The sequence below is a fragment of the Dipodomys merriami genome, unplaced genomic scaffold, assembly GCF_024711535.1.
Source record: "Dipodomys merriami isolate MVZ:Mamm:240054 unplaced genomic scaffold, mDipMer1.0.p SCAF_156, whole genome shotgun sequence".
Taxonomy (NCBI): Eukaryota; Metazoa; Chordata; class Mammalia; order Rodentia; family Heteromyidae; genus Dipodomys; species Dipodomys merriami.
In genome coordinates, this window is record NW_027202893.1 from 526445 (window position 1) to 548229 (window position 21785).

The window sequence follows — 21785 nt, forward strand, 5'->3', positions numbered from 1 at the left end:
CTAATTGGTGGATTCAATGAATCTGCTTTTCTTATGTAAACATGAATCCTCATTTTCTCTCTTCCTTAGGTGTTTTCTTTGAAGCAAGTCTTTTCACAAATCTATGCAAGTGCCTTGTTCTGAGTAGGAGCACACATAATACAAGAGAAAGAGGATCGAGATTCCATCATTCAAAATCCAAGGAAGAACTAGCGAATGAGCAGGAAACCAATAATGGTGTTGATAAACATGGGAGCCTGACAGATGGAACAACTCACCAACTTGGCACTGTGCTCTGAATCTAACAAAGCCCTGCTTCTTTTTTGATTGGTACAATTATTCAGGGATTATTTGTCAGGCCAAAGAGCTATATGGATTAGAATTCATATCCCATGGCATCTCTAGGTTCCAATGTGGGGCACCTTTCAGTCTTAATTGGCTTTGATTTTTTTTCTGGTTTTGATTTTTGTATAATCGCATGAGATTCTAGACCTCTGCAAAGTTTCCTCTGAAAGTGACCTCTTGGATCCATAGTTTGGATCTTGAATGTTTCCCAAAGACCAATGTGTGAAAGGGTTTGTTTTCCTGTGTAGCACTAGTGGAAAGTGATTGAATTTTAAGAGGTAGGGACTAGTGGGAGGTGTTAGGTCACTGGCAGGGGTAGTGTACCTTGAAAGGAAATTGTAGGACCTCAGTCTCCTCCTTTCTCTTTTGGTTCTCTGGATTTTTATGTGTTTTTGTTCTGCTATGTATTCCTGCCATGTTTTGCTGTTCCACCAAAAGTCCAAAGCCACAGAGCCAACAGAACATGAACTGAAGCCTCCAGAACTGTGAGCTAAAATATACCTTTATCTTTGAAGTTAGTTTTCTCAGGGGTGAAAACCTGATTACCACACCTGTGTTTAAGAAGTAGGTAGAGGTAGCAGATGTGTGGCTATGTGAGAAGCTGCATTCTGCCTCTCTCCTGCTCCTGTCCAGTAAGTTCAAATGAGAGTGTTGGACATTGCAAGCCCACTAGGTACTTGCCCCTGCATTGCCACTGCTACCAGTGGTTTATAGTGCAGGATACAGTGGTCACAGAATGTACATAATGAACATCTTTGCCCCAGCAAGTCCTTTTATAGCTTCTATAGCTAATATCTATAGAGTCACACATGGTCTTTCTTTCCTGACTATCTCTTCAACCTTTTATGCTGCCCTCTATCCAAGAGCCTGACACAAATTCATCTCAGCCACTGTCTGAGCTCCAACACAGCTCAGATCTTGGAAACTGACTTCTCTCATGATCCAGCTCAGCATACAGTCCTAAACAGCCATTATCAGTTAAGGACCCAAGGAAAAATACCCTCCTGAGAAATCCTTCAGTTTTGCTAGTTAACATAACCAATGGGTGATAATCTTGTTTTTTGTTTTTTTGGTATTTTTTTGTCAGTTGTGGGGCTTGAACTCTGGGCCTGGGCACTGTCCCTCAGCTCTTCAGCTCAAGGTTAATGCTCTACCACTTAAGCCACAGTGCTACTTCTGGCCTTTTCTGTTTATGTGGTACTGAGGAATTTAACCCATGGCCTCATACATGCAAGGCAAGCATTCTACCAGAGAGCTACCTTCCCAGACACACAATCTTGTTTTTAAAAATTCAACAGATCAGTAAATAAACTCAAAAGGGATAATGTATTTGGAAAACCAGTATTGGCTACCACCACCACCACAACCACCACCACCACCACCACCATCATCATCATCATAGTTGAAGACCAGAACTAATCAATGCATACTAAATCTAGTGAATGAAACTTGCAGGAGAGCATTTATGATCTTAAATATCTTCTTATGGAATCATACTAACTATAACAAAAATTTATGAGATAAAGTAAAGTTACTTTACATAGCAACATTACCAGGGAGAAATTTGACAGATACCATCTTAACTAAATGATTGGAAGTCCACATCATCAATAAGACAAGGACACAGCAGGTAACTCCAGATGGATTCTTCTAGAAGAATCTAACACCCCTGCACACAATCGGGATGCAATCATTGTGGATAGGCAAAGCCAGACTAATGAACACTCTACAAAACTGGTCTATATTATGGGAAAATATCAGCATCATGAATATTGAGAGACCCACTAACAACAGCTCCATATTAAAGAAAATCAAAAATAGGTGCAACAGGGAAACACAAAGCTCTGAGCTTTAGTTTCTATAAAGGAAAACTGGTAAAATTTGAATAGGTTCTAAACATGCCAATAATAGCATAATGTCAATCTGTCATATACCAATGTATATGGTAGATAGAGAGATAAAGAAAACATAGCAAAATGTTAAGATTTAAGGCATTTGAGTGAAATTTCTGTTCTATATTAATAACTTCTCTGCAAATGATGCCAAAATTAAATCTTAAAATGAATCTGAGCAGTTCTTTGAATTGTCTAAAGATGTGTTTGTATGTTGCCAACCCCTCAGGGGGAAATGGTTTTTATTTTCCAAGCAATAGCCAAGTCTAGTTTTCTTGGTTATTAGATCATAGCTGGCTTCCCAGTCCTTTGGTAAGCAGAGAATCATCACATGACCTGAATCAGAGCCAGTTCTAAACCTTTCCATGGCTCCTTCAAATTGCTTAGGAGGGAAAAAAATGGTAATGGGGCAGGCAGAAAGCACAAAAAAGTGTGGATAGGTTGTGTTTACATTTTGAAAACAACATATGCTCTGCACTTTCCTGTCCAGGTTCCACATAGGATATTCTACTTGGCTTCTAAGAGAAAGAGACTGGAAGGTCAAGAATCAAGAGCTCCATGAATTTCTCTGAGCCTGCTCAGTGACAACTGAGTCAAATTAAAGCAGAGGAACTGAATGCCTATAACCCTAAAAATAATTCAGAAGTAGCCTGAAGCATTAGACAGTCAGAGGACTCTGGCTGTCATCAGGAAGCTCAGAGAAATCTAATTAAACTTCTCTTCACCTTCTCTCTCTCAGAGCCCAGACTAGTGGAGAGTAGTAATAGTCAGGTTCAGTGTGGGCATCTCCTGAGAGGTGAAGATGGTCATAAATGCCAGTGAGGGAGCACAGGATGTGGAAAAGCCTTGCAATGCTGAGTACCTGAGGCGGGTTCCAAGGAGCATAGGCTTCCCCCCCCCCACTCCCCAACACACCATTATATATCAGAAATGTCACAATCCAAATCCATGCTTTTCTCTGAGTCTGCTCAGCAACTAGTGAAACTAATACAAAAAATCAAGGCAAATTTCAGCACCCCACTGAGGACCTGTTGCGTTCCAAACAGTATTCTAACCACCCTAATGAATGATCTCACCTTGTGTTCCCAGCAACACATGTGGGATGTTTTCTTTGTCTCATTTTAGAGTTGTTTTAGAGCTGGCCTGAGGAGACCCATACCAGCAGAGAGGCCTGAGGAGATCCAGGCCACAAGAGAGGCCTAAACAGCAGATAGGCCCATGCAGGGCCAAGAGGCCCAAAGGAGGCCCAGGCTGACAAAGAGGCCTGTAGAAAGATCATTGAAGTGCTGAGAGACCTGCAGAGATCAGAGAAGCAGAGAGGCCTGTGAAGAGCAGAGAGGCCTGTGGAGAGCAGAGAGGCCTGTGGAGAGCAGAGAGGCGTGCGCTGAGGCCAGAGGCCTCTGGAGAGCAAGAGGCCTGTGGAAAGGCCTGCAGACATTGGAGAGGCCTGCAGAGATTGGAAAGGCCAGCGGAGAGCTGAGAGGCTGGCAGAGAAGTGGAGAGGCCTGCAGACAGCGGAGAGGCTTGCACAGATGCTTGTGAAATGCAGTAAGGCCTGCAGAGTGGAGAAGCCTGCAAAGAGCAGAGAGGCCTGCACAGAGGCCTGTGAAGAGCAGTGAAGCTTAAAGAGAGCAGAGAAGCCTGTGGAAAGGAGGAAGAAGGTAAAAACAAACTTGCCCCTTGGAGGTTGCAGCAGCTCCTAGTTCTGAGGTAACCCAGGATAGGGTTAGAGACTAATAAAACTCTTTTGTCACCTTTAACCATGCCTCCATTTTCTCACTCACGTTTACTATACTATTAACAACAACAGTCTGTGTTCATCAGACTAGTTACTGTGTCACAGTAACTGCTGTTACTGTGACAAAAATGTCGAGAGGTTTATTTCAGCTCACAGTTTCAGATGTTTAAGTCCAAGTGGCCAAATGACCCTGTTGCTTTGAATATGGAGTAGCATAGTACATTATGTTGGGAGAGAATGGTAGAGGAGATCTGTTTATCTCGTGGCAGTCAAGAATCTGAGATAGGGCCGGGCACTGGTGGCTCATGCCTGTAATCCTAGCTACTCAGGAGGCTGAGATCTGAGGATTGAGGTTCAAAGCCAGCCCAGGCAGGAAAGTTCGTGAGACTCTTATCTCCAATAAATCACTAGAAAACCAGAAGTGGTGCTGGGCTCAAGTGGTAGAGCACCCACCTTGAGCTGAAGAGCTCAGGGACAGCACTCAGGCCCAGCGTTCAAGCCCACAACCGACCAAAAAAAAAAAAAAAGAATCTGAGAGGGGGATAACCCCTTATATGGGCATGCCCTCAATGATGTAACCTCCTCTAATTAGGCCCTATCATCAAAAGGCTTCATCATATCCCAGTAACACTACAGTCTGGGGCCCAAGGTTTTAACTTACAGGCTTTGGGGAAACATATAACATCAAACACATAACAGCATCCTCTTGGAGAAGGCTTGCCCCATAGATAGTTTTGAGGACCTCATCTAATCCTAAAGATCCAACCATCTCCTCTATGATGGGATCCCTAATCCCTAGCTCTTGTTGCAGCTGCTTCATGGCCTGGTAAACATCCTCCTCTCAGCTGATGCCTGTCATCTCCTCTGGGATGCCGTATCTGAAGTGTACTTTCAAGCTCACCCAAACCTGGATTGTCATCACCTTCCTCTTCTTTCCAAATGATTGTCACATCCAGACATCTGTATTTCTGACCCTACTGGGCTCACTATCCTCCTAACGACTGAAGCTTGAAATCTTGGGCTTTGTAATTCCTGTCCCATTATTTGATGTATCTTACACATTTTTCCTTCTTCCATTTCCATACTTGCTCCATCACTATTCCCTATAGGTAAGAAAATCCCAACTCAGAGACACATACCAATCCTTCCATATCCATCCCTTAGGGCATATTCTATAAATTGTCAATGGACAAATTGGCAGGTGAAGAATAGGTGTGTGTGTGTGTGTGTGTGTGTGTGTGTGTGTGTGTGTGTGTGTGTGTGTGTGTGTGTATGTATGTATGTGTAGAGTTATGTTTTGGATAATCATTTTATATAAAGCAAATTTTATTTGTTCATATGAATACTTAAGAAAATAGTATTTCTTCAGAAACTGCCATGAATTGAGATAGCCCATGCCACTTGCTTTCCTACACACTACCTAGCTTAATTATTCTAATAACTTGGAAAGAATTGTCTGTATTATTAAATATATTCACATTGTACAATCATATCCAGAGCCTTTTAATCTTCCCCAAACTAAAATTCTGTCCTATCAAACATTAGCTCCTCATTTCCTTCCCTCCAGAGTTGTAACTAGTGTACTTTCTATTTCCAAAGCTAACTTCTTCAGGCATCCCATGTAAGAGGTATGAGGACAGAGGAAGAAGTACAAAGTGAAGGAAAGGTGGCTGTAGCTCTTGCTACAAGAAGACAAGGCTGGGAACTTGTCTATGTCCATGGGAGAGAGGACCTAATCCAGATATAACAGAGGGCCTAGACATGGCTGACTCATCTGAGGCAGGGCTTCACAGGGATGGTTGATCAGCTTTCTCAATTCCATGATCAGGACAATTTTGAGACATGGCCTGCTAAGGTCAGGGAGACAGGTGTTCTTTTGTGGATGTTCCTGTGTCCTGTTTGTGTAGATACTTCAGGGAAGTATGTTCCAAACTGATTGAGGCTTTCTGCTTACTCTGGTACTTACTACCAAGTTATTTCTTACACAAAATTTTCAGCATGTGGTAAATTATAAATATGGAAAAACTACCTGGCCAGAGACCTGTACTATTTCTTTTTCCTCTTTTTGTTATCTTTGGGAATGATGAATAAATATATTTCTTTTTTAAAATTTTATTTTATTTTATTTTATTTGTGAACATACTGTACAGAGGGGTTACAATTACATGGGCAGGATAATGCATACATTTCTTACCAAGCATTGCAGCCTCCTCCTTTGTTTACCCTTCACATCCCTTCCCAGCCTCCCCCCTCCCCCCCACCCAATCCTTCCCCCCAAAATAAATATATTTCATATTGTTTATGGCAACTCTCTCTCTCTCTCTCTCTCTCTCTCTCTCTCTCTCTCTCTCTCTCTCTCTCTCTCTCTCTCTCTCTCTCTCTCTCCCTCTCTCTCTCTCTCTCATTGACATTCAAATCTGGACTTAAAAACCATAAAACATGCATACCCTCCTAAAGGGTGCTTCTTGAAAGTATAGAATCCACCGTTATCTCCACATGACCAGGTGTGATTTTCAGGTCCAGAAGATTTATTTTCCTCTTTAAAACAACGAATGAGGTTGAGCTCCTGATTTGTATGGTATCAGCTTTAGGCTGCCAGCTCTATAGATATTTTCATCTTTGATTCAGGCTGGTATCTGTTTCAGAGCAAAGCAACCAGGAACAACTATAGAAAAAAATGCATGCCAAATGGGAACGTTGGCCAAAAGGGAAAATCTTATCTAACTCACGAGGCACTGGAGTATATTTTTTCAGCAGACCAAGTCTAAGGACAGTCTTGAAGTCAACAAAAAAGGCTGGAATAGCCTGGAGGTCATGCAGGCTCCGCCTCTACTGTCACTGGTAGTGCCAGGCAGAGTTGTTTATGATTGGGTTTATATAGGCCCTCCCGGGAAATAGACAGCAAGAGGTTTACAGAGGAAAATGCCCAAAGGATGAAGGGAATAAGGGAGGAGAGCCTTCAGACTATGATGAAAGGCTGGGTCTTGCAGAGGACAATGGACCAAAGATGAGGGATTGGAAACAAAAAAATCTCAGACCATTGGGTTTTATGAACAAATGATTGAAGCTGAAGAAAGGAAAGTGGAAAAACTCCCAAATCTATAGACAGTTCATGAGAAGCTTGTGAGCTCTTGGACTTGTGACTGTTGTCTGAATTAAGGATAGTCTTGTGGACCAGAACCTTAAACCAGGGGTATTCCCTAACTCTAGGTAGTTAGTGTTTGAGCTGAATTAAACATAGGATACTTGGGTATTCTGTGTTCACTGAAGGGTTCACTGAGCATGATGGGAACCTCTCTGCCAAAGTATTCCTTCAAAAGGAATCCACCATCCAGAAATGGCCCTGCCCTCCTATTTTATCTTCCTCAGTCATTAACTGGATGAGTTCTAGGGAAGCCTGACCTGCAAAATGTCAGGAAATCCAGCTGGAGCTGCCTGTAATGGAGATCTGAACCACACATCACTGTGGCTGCCCAGGAACAATTTATTCAGAAAGCCATGGTTAAGGATTTTGACAGCGATCACTGTGATTGATGGGCAACTCAATCTTCAGTCCTCCTCTTCTTTCCAGACCACAGGAGATGTGACTTAAAGTTGGGACCTTCTAATCATAGTCCTGCTTTTCTGATAACCATTTCCAAAACTGAAGCTATCTTGGGACCAACCAAATATTGTCTCCTTAGAACAGAAGACTTCAATCACACAGGAAATTCTAAAGGATTTAGGAGTTCTATGCCAGGAACCAAGGGCATTTTTTAATCATATTATACACCACACACACACACACACACACACACACACACACACACACACACACACACACATACACACACACATACCAACACACACCACAGTCAGAGCTCCATTAAATTTATTATAGTAATAACAGTAATAGGAATCACTGTAACTTGCAAAGAACAGAAGTCCGTTTTCATGCTGGCTAAGTGTGAGTGTAACACTTTATTAAGAGAGGGGCTGGCCAACTAATGGCAGCCTTGGAGCTGGGAACTTTCATCATCTAGTTCTAAGAGAAACACCTTTAAGTGAAGAAAACTTCTACTTCAAGGTCAGTCTGCAAGTGGCAGGGAAAAAAATCTGTCCTATGTCTACCTGATTCCAAACTCCATATTTTTCTGTATTTTCTTTTTTTTTTTTTTTTTTAAATTGTATTTTATTTTATTTGAGAACATACTGTACAAAGGGGCTACAATTACATGGGCAGGATAATGCATACATTTCTTACCAAGCATTGCAGCCTCCTCCTTTGTTTACCCTTCACTTCCCTTCCCCGCCTCCCCCCTCCCCCCACCCAATTTTACCCCCCTCCCCCCACCCAATTATACCCTCCTCCCCCCCCACACCGGCATTGTAAAGCTGGTTTTGACATGACATTTTGTACTTCTCATTGTTGCAACAGGTCCACCTGAATCCTTAAACGACTTGTTTGTCCCCATCTCCTCCACATGTTATACTGACATCAAATATAGTGAAAACGGGGGTTACACTGTGGGGGAGGGACATACAAAGCAACAAAGAAATAATCTTATAAATGCATTAGAAATACATGCATGAAAGAAACGAAAACATTAAAATACATATTTAAGGGTTCATTTTCCTAACATCACATTATCTGACCTTTTCCGCTTGACTCATACCTATACTAGATATTGCAAATAAGGGAAACCATGGGACCTATGCTTCTTTGGGCCTGGCTTACTTCACTTAATATAATTTTTTCCAAACCTTTCCATTTCCTAACAAATGGGGAAATGTCATTCTTTCTGATGGAGGCATAGAATTCCATTGTGTATATATACCACATTTTCTTGATCCATTCATCTACTGAGGGGCATCTGGGTTGGTTCCATATCTTAGCTATGGTAAATAATGCTGCAATAAACATAGTTGTGCTGGTAGCTTTAGTGTGGTCTTGTTTGTAAACATTTGGGTAAATGCCCAAAAGTGGGATTGCTGGATCATAGGGGAGATCTATGTGAAGTCTTTTGAGGAACCTCCATACTGCTTTCCAAAGTGGCTGAACAAGTTTACATTCCCACCAACAATGAAGTAGGGTTCCTTTCTGTCCACATCCCCTCCAGCATCTGTTGTTATTAGAGTTCTTGATTTTTGCTGTTCTAACTGGAGTGAGGTGATATCTCAATGTTGTTTTGATTTGCATTTCTTTTATGGCTAGGGATGTTGAACATTTCTTCATGTGTCTATTGGCCATCCTTCTTTCTTCTTCAGAGAAGCTTCTCTTTAAGTCTTTCGCCCACTTATTTATTGGTTAACTACATGTAGAAAACTAAAGCTAGATCCTTATATATCACCCTGCACCAGAATCAACTCCAAATGTATTTTCTAGAAAGAAAACAAGAAGTAGTTTTGGATGATCCTCACTGCTTTTTCTGTGGCATCAGGACCAAATTCTCTGGCCTGGGATTTGAAGACTTTCTTTCTTGCACTCCCTGAGAGATAGCTTCCCCAAGGTTTCAGCCAGGGAACTTGCTTCCCTGCTTTTCTATACTTCCCACCACCCCAGCTTCACCCTGGCTTGTTTCTTCTTCCTGGTGGGGAGAGGAGAAATTAAGTCTTGAAGCATCACTCTTAATAGTCATTCAACCAGTGCTTTGCTGGTTGGCCTTCTGTCACTGCTTAGGTCTTTTCAGCACTAGAAGGGCTGTCTTTACATTCTCTTTTAATTTCTCTTGGTGGAGAGCCATGCTGTAGACCTGCTAGATGCTTCTCATGTATGCATTAACCAGGCCCTTAACTCTGTGACTAAATACCTAGCAACAGTGATTGCACCACACAATCTTGTTAGACACTACGTTAAGCTAGCATGCTTCAATTATTAAGTTCGTGTCTTTCAACTGGACTAGCAGAGACTTAAGAGCAATACCAAATGTAAAGTGAGCCATAATCATTTATCTGTGAGTACCATCCGAAAAGCTCTGAGAACAGATGTGGCTTTTCCCCAAAGTTTGAGGCAGGCTCCCTAGGCAGCAAAACTTGACCTGAACTGATGTGAGACTATTTATAGTCTTTGTTTATCCTCTCAGTATGAATATTCATATATACACTGTAGAACTATTAATGAGTTGATTGCAGATTGCTGCCCTGCTCACCATTGGTGGTATTACATAGTGTACAGTAGAGGAATTGGATTATCTTTCTTAAATTAAAAAAAAATCTGAATTAAAAGCAGGCTTAGCTCCAGAGATTTTTGAATAAGGTATTATATTTTTGAGTTCTGCATCAATCAGTGTATTTCCAGATGGAAGTGACTGATCAATGCAATTAGCTTAAATAATAAAAAAAGAATATATTGTCATATTATAACCAAGAAGTCTAGAAATTTCGTGACTTGGCAAAGTTTTATGCAGAAGTGTGTATATTTTATTAAAGCCCTATGTCCTTCTCCTCTTTTTCTTGCCTTCACTCTGTCTGTTGGATTCACCCTAGGTTTTCTTAAGTCATTGTAGCAAAAATAATTGTACAGGGGTCTTGTTTGTTTCTTCAGCATGTCTCAGTGCTTAGTACGTGCTTTGAACCAAGACTTTCCCATATAATTAGAATGTTTATTTTCTAAATAGAATTTCTATTTCCCAATAAAAATCAAAGTGGTAACAGTGGAGAACAGTCAGGAAAGCAGGAAGGGTTAGGAAGAAGTGGATGAAGGGAGAATGTTATCTTTACATCTTTCTTACTGTTAAAATGTACAAAATGACCACCCTTTCACACTAAAATGGGATGATTTGGGGAACAAGAAATAGAAAACCCATATTGAACTGTCTTGAAGATATGTTAGTTCACTAACTGAAAATTCTTTAGTCAGGCGGACTTTAAAACTGTTGAAAAGCAGACCTCACTGTATCCTCAAGACTGGTTTCCTCATGGCAGCTAAATGGCTGCAACAGATCCAGTTATCTCATGTCTTTGCCACACTGTTTTGAATGCTGTCACTACTTGAAGTGAAATGAGATCAGAAAAGATGGTGGTGTGCTGTTCAATGGAAGCCAAGTTAAGATGCTTCCTTAAGAACAGGGATGAGTTAACTTCTCCTTGAAAAGAATATCAATTTGCTACAGCTGTCGAGAAAATGCCACAAATTGGTGGCTTAACACAATAGAAATTTCCCATGTCATAATTTTGAAGGCGACTTGTTTTGGATTTTACAGGGGCTCACAGCTAAGAGTTTTCCCTGAGTCTCAGGAGAAGTTTTGAACCACATTGTTACTATGAAGACTTTGGAGGTTCTTGGAGAGGCATTTGCATTATAAGATGGCCGTGCCCCTTTGGGGGCAAAGGATAGGATGTTATACTTGATTATGAAATGTCCCCCAGATGACCTTGTATTGAATGCTTGTGGCATTATTTGGGGAGGTTACTTCTACCTGAACAAGGTAGATCACTGATGCCTTTAAGATTAAACCTATCCCATTCCCTTCTTCTCTCTGTTTCCTGTCCACCATGAGCCCTCCTCCTCCACATTCTGTCATCTCCATCATGTTTTCCTCATCACAGGGCCTAACATCAATGGTGCCAAGGACTATGGAATAAATTTCTGAAACCATGAGCTAAAATAAGTAATTTATAATTCTTCCCTGTAAAGTTGTTCTCTCATGTCTTTTTGGTCACAGCTAAAGAAAGTTAACTGGGCTGGGAAGGTGGCTCAGTGGTAGAGTGTTTGCCTCGCATGCATTCAATTCCTCAGCACCACATAAGCAGAAAAAAGGCTGAAATGGTGCTGTGGCTCAAGTGGTAGGTGATAGCTTTGAGCTGAAGAGCTGAGGGACAGTGCCCAGGCCCAGAGTTCAGCCCCCCATGACCAAAAATAAAAAAATTAACTAATATACCAGGTGCCCACAGAGTTGGTCTTTCCTAGGGAGTGAAGGGAAAAATGTTTTCCAGGTCTCCTCCATGGTACGTACATGCCTATAAGCTTCCTGAATTTCTTTCAGCACTTTTTATCTATTTATGACTGATGCCATGTCCAAATTTCCTCTTTTTATAAAAACACTGGACATACTGAGTCAGAAGTTCAGCCTGTTGTAGTATGACCTTATGGTGACTAAATCCATTGCATCTACGATGACCTTATTTACAAGTTCATATTGCGAGATAATAGAGATTAAGAATCCAATGTGTGTGAGGGTTAGTTATTATAATGTAATCTATAATATATATTTATTTCCTATGAAGAAAGGGCCTCAGCTAGGTACCTGCAGCTCATAATGTAATCCTACCTATTTGGTAGACTGAGATCTGAGGACTGTGATTTGAAGCCAACCCGAGTAAGCAAATAATCTGTGAGGATCTTATTTCTAATTAACCACCAAAAAGCCAGAAATGGAGGTATAGCTCCATCAAGGCTGCTGGAGTGAAAAAGCCTGTGTCCTGGCCCTGAGTTCAAGTCCTAATACCCCCCATACCCCCCACTACACACACATAGAGCTTCTATGAGGCTTTTAAATGTGGCTATGGTGGAAAATCGTTTTCCTCCCTCCTAAACTATGGCAGATGACAAGCAAGAGCACTGCAAGCCCTGAGACATCTTATCCCTGTCTATGGTTTCCCAGGAAGTCTCTAAGACTCATGTGCTATTAGCCCTGAAGATCCTCTGAGATTCCTCTGGACATTACCTCGTTAGCCCACATGGTACCTGCTGGGAGAAGAAAATCTCTGGGAGACTTATGGAAGAAATGCCCAGAAATGAGGACCTTATAGCTGTCCTGCTGTCCCAGGCATTTCTCTTGACCCAGAATATTCAGCAGCAGAGAGTAGAGATGGTGTGTTTTACATTGTGGTGTCTGGGTAGCCTAGTGGGGAAACCTTCTCATTGGCAGGGTACAGAAATGATAATGACAAGCAGAGACACTCCATGTCATCTAAGACAGGGCTTGCTGGAGAGCATGGGCCGGCAGAGCACGAAGTTAAGAGCAGAGCCCCAATCGATGGATCTTCTTCAACTCAACAAAAGGAAAAGGCTGACCTTGGAGTCCAAGTTCTGTAGAATTTTTCACACAGAAGAAAGAACTTGAGATCAAGTATGAGACAAGAGTCCGTGTCTTCATGTTGAAGAGGTTACAATCTATTCTAAGGGAAAGCTTTGTGGGGCATCTCGTTTGTTCTATTTTGTTTTGTTTTGTTTGTTTAGCAACCCTGTTGAGATATAATTGACACATAATAAATTGCACTTATTTAAAGTATACAGTTTGATAATTTTTGAAATAAGCATACAAGTATGGCACTACCACTGTAATCAAGCTAATTAATAAACCATTCATTTCAGTGGTTTTTTTCCCTCCCCCATGCTCACCCTATTCTCAGACAGACATCACCAATTTGTTTCTTTTTTACTTTCATGCTGTTCCTGGGGCTTGAACTCAGAGCCTGAGCACTGCCCTTGAGCTTTTGTGCTCAAGGTTAACATCCTATTTGAGTCACAGCTCCAATTCTGGGTTTTTTGCTGTTTAATTGGAGATAAGAGTCTCATGGACTTTTCTGCCCAAATTGGCCTTGAACCATGATCCTCAGATCTTAGCTTCCTGAGTAGATAGGATGACAGTTGTAAGCCACTGCACTCTGCCAATCTGCTTGACACTTTTCTGGACTTTTATTTTTGTCATGGGGCTTGAACTCTGGCCTGGGCACTGTCCTTTAGCTCTCCAGCTCAAGACGAGTGCTCTACCACTTGAGCCACAATGTCACTTCTGGTTTTCTGGGGGTAAATTGGAGATAAGAATCACCTGGGCTTTCCTGCCCAGGCTAGTTTTGAACCAAAATCCTCATATCTCAGCCTCCTGAGAAGCTAGGATTACAGGTATGAGCCACTGGACTTCTCTGTAAGTGGAATTGTATAATATATACTCTTTTGAGGGGTCCAGCTTTTTTCATTCAGTTTAATTAAGGTATCTATGAAAATGAGCATTGAAGTATTTCATTGAACAGACCACATAGTAATTGTAGCTCCTATGGTTTGACTCTTAAAGGCTGATGGACCCTCTAAGAGGAGGGGCTAAATGAGAGGTCTTTAGGTCATTGGAGGTATGCCCATAAAAGAGATTATGATATTGTGAAAGACATTATAATATCATGGCCTCTTCTCTTTTCCACTTCTTCTTTTCTGCTTCCCAGGCATGAGCTGAGCAGTTTTCTCTGTCATGGACTCTTACCATGACATACCATCATAGGCTCAATGAATAAGGCCAACCAATCATGGGTTGAAACCTCTTAAACTATATGCCAAAGTAACTTATAAAGATGTCACTAACCATAGGTATTTATTATAAAGATGGAAATCTAACCATCTGACATATTTGCTTGGAGGGGATGGTTTTAATTCCTTCTGTGGATATGTGGGGGATGCCTCAGAATATTCTAATGTGTAGATGGTTCTAGCAAGGTTCCAGCACTGTGTTTGATATCTCCAGGGTCTTCCTAAGAAGGTTTTCCCTGGTTTCTCCTTTTCCTAACCCCTTAGTTCTGCCATACTTAGTAACTATACTTGAACTTAGAAGAAGCAATCATCTGGGGAAAAGTGACTTTATTAGGACCTAGGATTTCTTTTCTTAAATGAACTCTTACATCTTCCACCATCCACTGGCCTATACAATGCTGCCATCAGAGCCAAACAAGAGGGCCACTGTCCTAGAATCTGTGACTAGCTCTCCTCCAGCCACATCGCACTCCACAGAACCAAAGCCCGTGTACCATTGTTCCCCTTCTGTGACTGAGACCCCAGAATTATTTGCTCAGATGACCTTAACCCACTTTATAGGATGTCAATATGGCTGTGCCTCATTGATGAGCTTCCTGAACGGTAGTGAGCTGTGTGCAGTGTGGCCATAGCTTGTATGTGTCTCTAAGTATATCTTCATGCGTGCACACAAAGCTTCTAATACTGTGAGAGTCAGAAGGGAAAAGGGAACAGAGTATGGACTAGAGTCTAGGACCATGGACCAGCTCTTTCCAGGATGTTAGAACTAAATCTAAGGAGAACAAGAATGTTCGATTCAAGTTTGGCCTATGCACTCTTTGGAACGCCTATTTGTCAAGTAGTAGGTTAGGATATCTTTTATTTCACTGTGCCTTGGCTGGATGGAAGAACATTTCTATCTTTAGACACTGTACTCTTGCTTGGGTCTTGCAAATATTAGGGGTACATTGGGGCCACTCCCCCTCCTCCTGCATCTCATAGGTCTTATGTGTTGGATTTTGATGCTTTCTTTTCCCTTTCGGGGCAAACCTTGATGTTTATTTTCATCTTTTTTCAACAGCAGGCAGAGTAAGAGAAAGAAGTGTGAGTTGGGTGGAGGATGGAAGGAGCAGCCCATGGTATGATTTGTCCCCCAGCCTGGCACATCTGGAGGCCAGGCTTGCTGCAAGTCCAGAGTAATGAGCTGATGTTTCTTGTCAAAATTATGGAAATCAGGATAGACTGCTTTGAAGTTAGGCAGCTTGGTTTCCTACTGAAAAGCTACCTTGGGTGCCACTGTGGAAGGCTGATTGTAGAAACCTCTCTAGTAATCTACTTTTCCCAATTGCAGTATGACTTTCCAGTCCCTCTCATTAAGAAATGGAGACTCTCCCTTCTCCCCCTTCTCCCTGCTTGGATCAAGGTGACCCTTGGACCTACTGTGGCTGGTAGAATGTAGCAGAAGTGACAATCTTTCTTTTCTAATTCTGGAACTCAGGAGGCTTCATATATGTTACTGCTCTCTCTCTCTCTCTCTCTCTCTTCTTTCCCCCCCCCCCTCTCTCTCTCTCTCTCTCTCTCTCTCTTTCCTGCACCTACTATAAAAATATGTCTAGGCCAGAAACACAACAAATCAAAGAAAGTTTGGACAAATGGGATTGCATGAAATTGCAGAGCTTCTGCATGGCAAAGGACATAGCTAGCAAGATCAATAGAAAGCCCACGGATTGGGAGAAGATCTTCACTAGCCATACAACAGACAAGGGTCTCATATCTAAAATATACCTGGAACTCAAAAAATTAAATCCCCCAACAACAAATATTCAAAGAAACAACTGCCCAATAAATAAGTGGGCTAAAGGCTTAAAGAGAAACTTGTCTGAAGAGGAAAGAAGGATGGCCAATAGACACATGAAGAAATGCTCAACCTTCCTAGCCATAAAAGAAATGCAAATCAAAACAACATTGAGATACCACCTCACCCCAGTTAGAATGGCTATAATCAAGAACTCTAATAACAACAGATGCTGGAGGGGATGCAGCCAGAAGGGAACCCTACTGCACTGTTGGTGGGAGTGTAAACTTGTTCAACCACTTTGGAAAGCAATATGGAGGTTCCTCAAAAGACTCCACATAGAGCTCCCCTCTGACCCAGCAATCCCACTTTTGGGCATTTACCCAAATGATCACAAACAAGACCACACTAAAGCCACCAGCACGATTATGTTTATTGCAGCATTATTTACCATAGCTAAGATATGGAACCAATCCAGATGCCCCTCAGTAAATGAATGGATCAAGAAAATGTGGTATATATACACAATGGAATTCTATGCCTCCATCAGAATGACATTGCCCCATTTGTTAGGAAATGGAAAAACTTGGAAAAAATTATATTAAGTGAATTAAGCCAGACCCAAAGAAACTTAGGTCCCATGGTTTCCCTTATTTGCAATAACTAGTATATGTCTGAGTCAAGCAGAAAAGGTCAGATAAGTTAATGTTAGGGAAATGAGCCCTAAGATATGTATTCAAATGATTTTTTTCTTTCAGGTGATTGTTTCTAACACATTTATAAGATTATTTCTTTGTTGCTTGGTATGTCCCTCCCCCATGGCATAACCCCTGCTTTCACTGTATTTGAGGTTGGTATAATTTGTGAAGGGGAAGGGAAAAAACAAATCATTTAAATAGGGATACAGGTGGATCCATTGCAACAATGAGATGTTCAAGTCATTATGTCAAAAACGAACTTTACAACTTTGGTGGGCTAGGGGGAGGAGGGTTGGGTGGGGGTGGGGGAGGAGGATGGGAAGGGATGGGAAGGGGAAACAAAGGAGGAGGCTACAATGCTTGATAAGAAATGTACTCATTATCTTGCCCATGTAATTGTAACTCCTCTGTACAGTATTTTCACAATAAAAAAATATGTCTAGGCTGGAGAGTTTTATGTAAGGCCACATAGAACAGAGCCTGGACCATTTCATCTGAAGTTGCCACCACATCATCCACCAAAACCTGTAGAAGTGTGACTCAGCTTAGTTGAGTAAGCTAACTCTGTCCCATACCAATCAGAACTATCTACTCAATATATATTCAGACTGTGGGCACTGGTGGCTCATACCTGTAATCTTAGCTATTCAAGAGGCTGAGATCTGAGGGTCTCAGATTGAAACCAGCCTAGGCAGATAAAATCCAAGAGATTCTTATCTGCAATTAACCAGTGAAAAGCTGCAAGTGGAGCTCTAGCTCAAGAGGTAGATCACCAGCCTTGAAGAAAGAAAAAAAAAACAAGTGAGAGTTCCTAGGCTCTGAGTTCAAGCACAGAGGAAAGAAGGAAGGAAGGAAGGAAGGAAGGAAGGAAGGAAGGAAGGAAGGAAGGAAGGAAGGAAGGAAGGAGAAAGAAAGAAGATGGGAAACAATCCATCTAGGCTAGCAAACTTCCTTTCATGAAACTTTACTAACTTGTCCAATGTTTTGTAAAATAAGGAATGTTTTCATAGCTTCAGAAAATTCTAGGTTGACCTACTCAGGTGAAGCTAAATCTGCTTCTTTCCTTCAAGATTTCTCATTCCTTCAATGCAGAGCATGGAGTCTGTATGCTGGTGTGATGCAAGCACAGCAAACCCCATCAGATCTGTGGGGAAAATCACAAGTAAAAAAAGAAGTTAAAGTTATTAACCAGACCCTAAAATATATACTCTCTGAAGTTAAAGTATATGAGAACTCTTTTCTTTTAAAACCTTGGACAAGTTATCAAAATGAAACAAGGTCAACAAAAGCAGAGACAACAAAAGCAAACAAAAAAAGATGAATTAAATTACATCAAAATGTAAAACTTCTGTACTTCAAAGGGTATAATCAACAAAGTACAAAGACAACTTACTGAATGAGAGAAAATATTTGTGAAACATATATGGTAAGAGGGTAATAATCAGAGTCTATAAAAATATTCCTATAACTCAATAACAAAATAACTAGATTAAAAATGGACAAAGGATGTGAATAAATACTCCTTCAGAGATGTTTAAATAACCAAAAGTATCTTAAAAAATGCTTAGCCATCAGCTTTCTATTGCTATAATAAATACCTGAGATAACTTCTATGAAGGGAAGGTTTATTTTGGTTAATGATTGCAGAAAGGATTTATTTTAGTTCATGCCTTTGTGTCTGAGGTGACACAGTACTCCATAGTAGAGAAAAGAAGGAAGGAAGGAAGGAAGGAAGGAAGGAAGGAAGGAAGGAAGGAAGGAAGGAAGGAAGGAAGGAAGGAAGGGAGGGAGGGAGGGAGGGAGGGAGGGAGGGCCTAGGTGATATCCCTTAGCTTTTACTCAAGGCTAGTGCTATACCATTTGAGCCACAGCTTTACTACAGGCTTTTGGTGGTTAATTAAAGATAAGAGCTTCACAGACAATTAAAGGAAATTAAAAATAATACTCTATGTGTCTTATAGTGCAAAATAAGAAACAAATGGCTGAAAAGATATCAGTTACAAGAAGATCGGGTCAGATCAAGAAGCTTCATAGAAAGTCATGCAACTAACAACTAAAAGTCTTCATATAGGTTCATAATGATTTACTTTACCAACACTGTGTTGGGGAACAATGAGGCAAAGGAAATAGAGATGGAGTCACTTTTGAATAATGTTGTTACTTAGAGCCTGGCATTTGGGATAGCATTTAGGTGGATTACCACATGCAGATGTTTCCATTACAGGTTGATAAATCCACAGATGTTTGGTTCGGTGTTCTGTAATGGCGATGGTTAGAATCCCTGAAGACAAAGGCTTGGGAGAACTTTATTAGTTCTGTAACAAACACAAGTGCCAAACACACAGGTGATGAACTATTCAAAGTGAGAACTGGAAATATTGAAACATACTCTAGGAGGGGTGCGTAAATCTGTGCATGATCGCAAGTAGAGCCTCCATGATAGGGAGGAGAAAGTACACCAGGGGTTCGTTCTGAAAACCACAAAATGCAAAGAATATATGCATATATTCACAGCGAATATGCAAACAAGTCTGCCTGGAGATCTGAATTGTGTATTGAATGATGCTATACAAATGGTGACTGTAATGAAATCCAAGCTGCCTAGTCTCATCTGCTTTCTGCTTCATAATATCTGCTTCTAATGGTTTGCATTGAGGTGTATTAGTTGCCCACAGGAAGAACTGTGCCAGAAATTTTACAAATTAAAAAATTATTTTGCAAATCATGGACTCTGCAGACATACTTAAAAAAACCCAGCTATGGCCTTTTAAAATAGTTTAACTGGGCGGCGACTACCGCCGCGGGAGTCATACCTGAGACACAGAGAGTCGGGGACGAAGGAGCCAGACGCAGCGGACGAGCGGATTCTACTCAACACCAACAAGAACCGACAAGGAGCGAACATCTTCATCCTGCTGTTTGCAGACCAGAGACGACCCAGGATCCAAGACTCGGCGTGAGTACAAGCCCGACATCCTCACTCCTCAGGGAGCAGAGGAGGGAAGGCCACCCCTCCCCCCCCAGCACCGGTGATCTCCATCTTGGATACCGACAAAGCTCGGAGTTGCTGCTAGCTCCAGCTCAGGCCTTGGAATAAAACGAGTCATTTAGCAGGTCACAAGAACTTAACGCCGAAGTGACCTGCCAGACTCAGCTCCATCCAGGGAAAAGTCACCCAGCTCAGGCGCCAGCCATCGGAGTGCCTAGCGTCACTGGGTAACCAGAGCCAGAGGCTGCCCCTCCCTCTAGCAGCCACCACAATCAATTGAAAAACAGAAACCCTGAGAATGGCTCTAGGCTGGGCGCTGTGAGCTCTATCACAAAATAGCCCCAGGGAAAAGCTACTGTTTGTTGAAAGGCCTCAACCCTACCCAGAACCTAGCCTCATAACCACATCCCCCTCTTTTGTGACTCTCAAAGCAGACCACCCTCCCAGAAAACTAACCTGGGAGGGGGATCTCAAAATCTTGGGTAAAGCAGAGCATTTTTCTGCCTCTTCCAACCAACCGACTTAAGAAACCAATCAAGCCACAGGACCTCAAGCTGACCAGAGACTACAACAAGAGACTGGTCGCAGACAAAAGGGAGATACAGGATTCCTCCCACTCCTCCCCCCCCCCAAAAAAAAAAAATCAAAAGACTTTTTTTTCTTTTTTTCTTTTTTTTTTTTTTTTTTTCTTCTTCTTCTTTTCTTTTTTTTGCTTGTTTTTTGTTTTTTGTTACCTTATATATATATATATATATATATATATATATATATATATATATAAATTTTTTCCCTTCTAAAACTTTTATTAATCTTTAATTTTTGCCTCTTCTGAAAAAATAATTGTTTTCCAGTAATTTTTTTTTCTCATCTTATAATTTTTATTTTAGGAATACGTGAATGAGAGTTTTCCTTTCTTTTCTTGTCTTCTTTCTCTTTTTCTTTCATTCTTAATTATCTTTTTGTTTTTTATCTAGCTCTACTGAACTTCTGATCTTTTCTTCTCCCGTTCCCATCCTTAAAGCTTTCCACATCTCCTCTATGTCCCTCCCCTTCTCTGAACATATTCACATTCCTCTCTAAATAGACGGTCTTTTAACCTCTATAATAACATTAATTTTTACGTTTCTATTCTTTTTCTGGTCTCTCTTTATTCCCCTTTCCGTCTCTTCTTTTTCTCTCTCTCTCTACTTGCATCCTACCCAACCCATTTCCTGCACTGTGATTAGGACATAGTTAACTCTCCCTGTGCCTCCCCACACCAATCTATTCCTATTTTTTACCCACATCTCTCCCTAATCCTAATAATTTCTGGTTTTCCAAATTCTTTTCTGCGGTTCGAAGTCCTTTAACATATAGTCATTTGATGTTGAATAGATGTATCTGTTGAACTAGATTGTATCTGTAGACTATTGACTGTACAAATGCAAACTTTGGTTGATGGTTGCCTTAAGATAGTGTTCTAGCACAAAACTGGTGCAATCTGTATCTCAAATGGGCCGAGTAAGCCGGAAAAACACAAGAAAAATGGCAAATTCGGGTATCTCAATTCCCAACCTTGATAATCAGGGATTAGAACAGATAAAGAATAATCCAGAGGAGAGTTCCCAAATAGCTCTACAAACACTAATAGCAAACATGATAAATGAGAAGTTTGACAATGTACAAAGGACTCTGTATAAGCGTGATAGGGAGAGAGAGGAGGCATCCCAGAAGTTTATACAGGAACATCATAAGCGTGAGGAAGCTTCTCAAAAACTGATACAGGATTTGCGTGAACAACTTGAGAATACTCAAAGAGAAAGGGAGGAATGGCGTGAGCAGGCAGAGAACACTCAAAGAGAACTGCAGGAATCCCACAGAAGGGAGGAAACTAATCAAAGAGTAATTCACGAATTAAGAGACCAGGTAGAGAATACACAAAGATCACTAAAGACATTCATGGAATCCATTAACAAAGAGCTGAAGGAAGTCAGGGAGACCACAAAGGGAAGGCTGAATGGAACCCAACAGAAGGAATGGGAGTCCAAAGAAACCATAACCAATCAACTAAGTGATTTGAGAACAAACACTGAACACCAAATTAAGGAAGTAAAGAAATTCATACAAGACCTAAAACAGAGCTTCAACAAAGAACTTGAAGCCATCAAA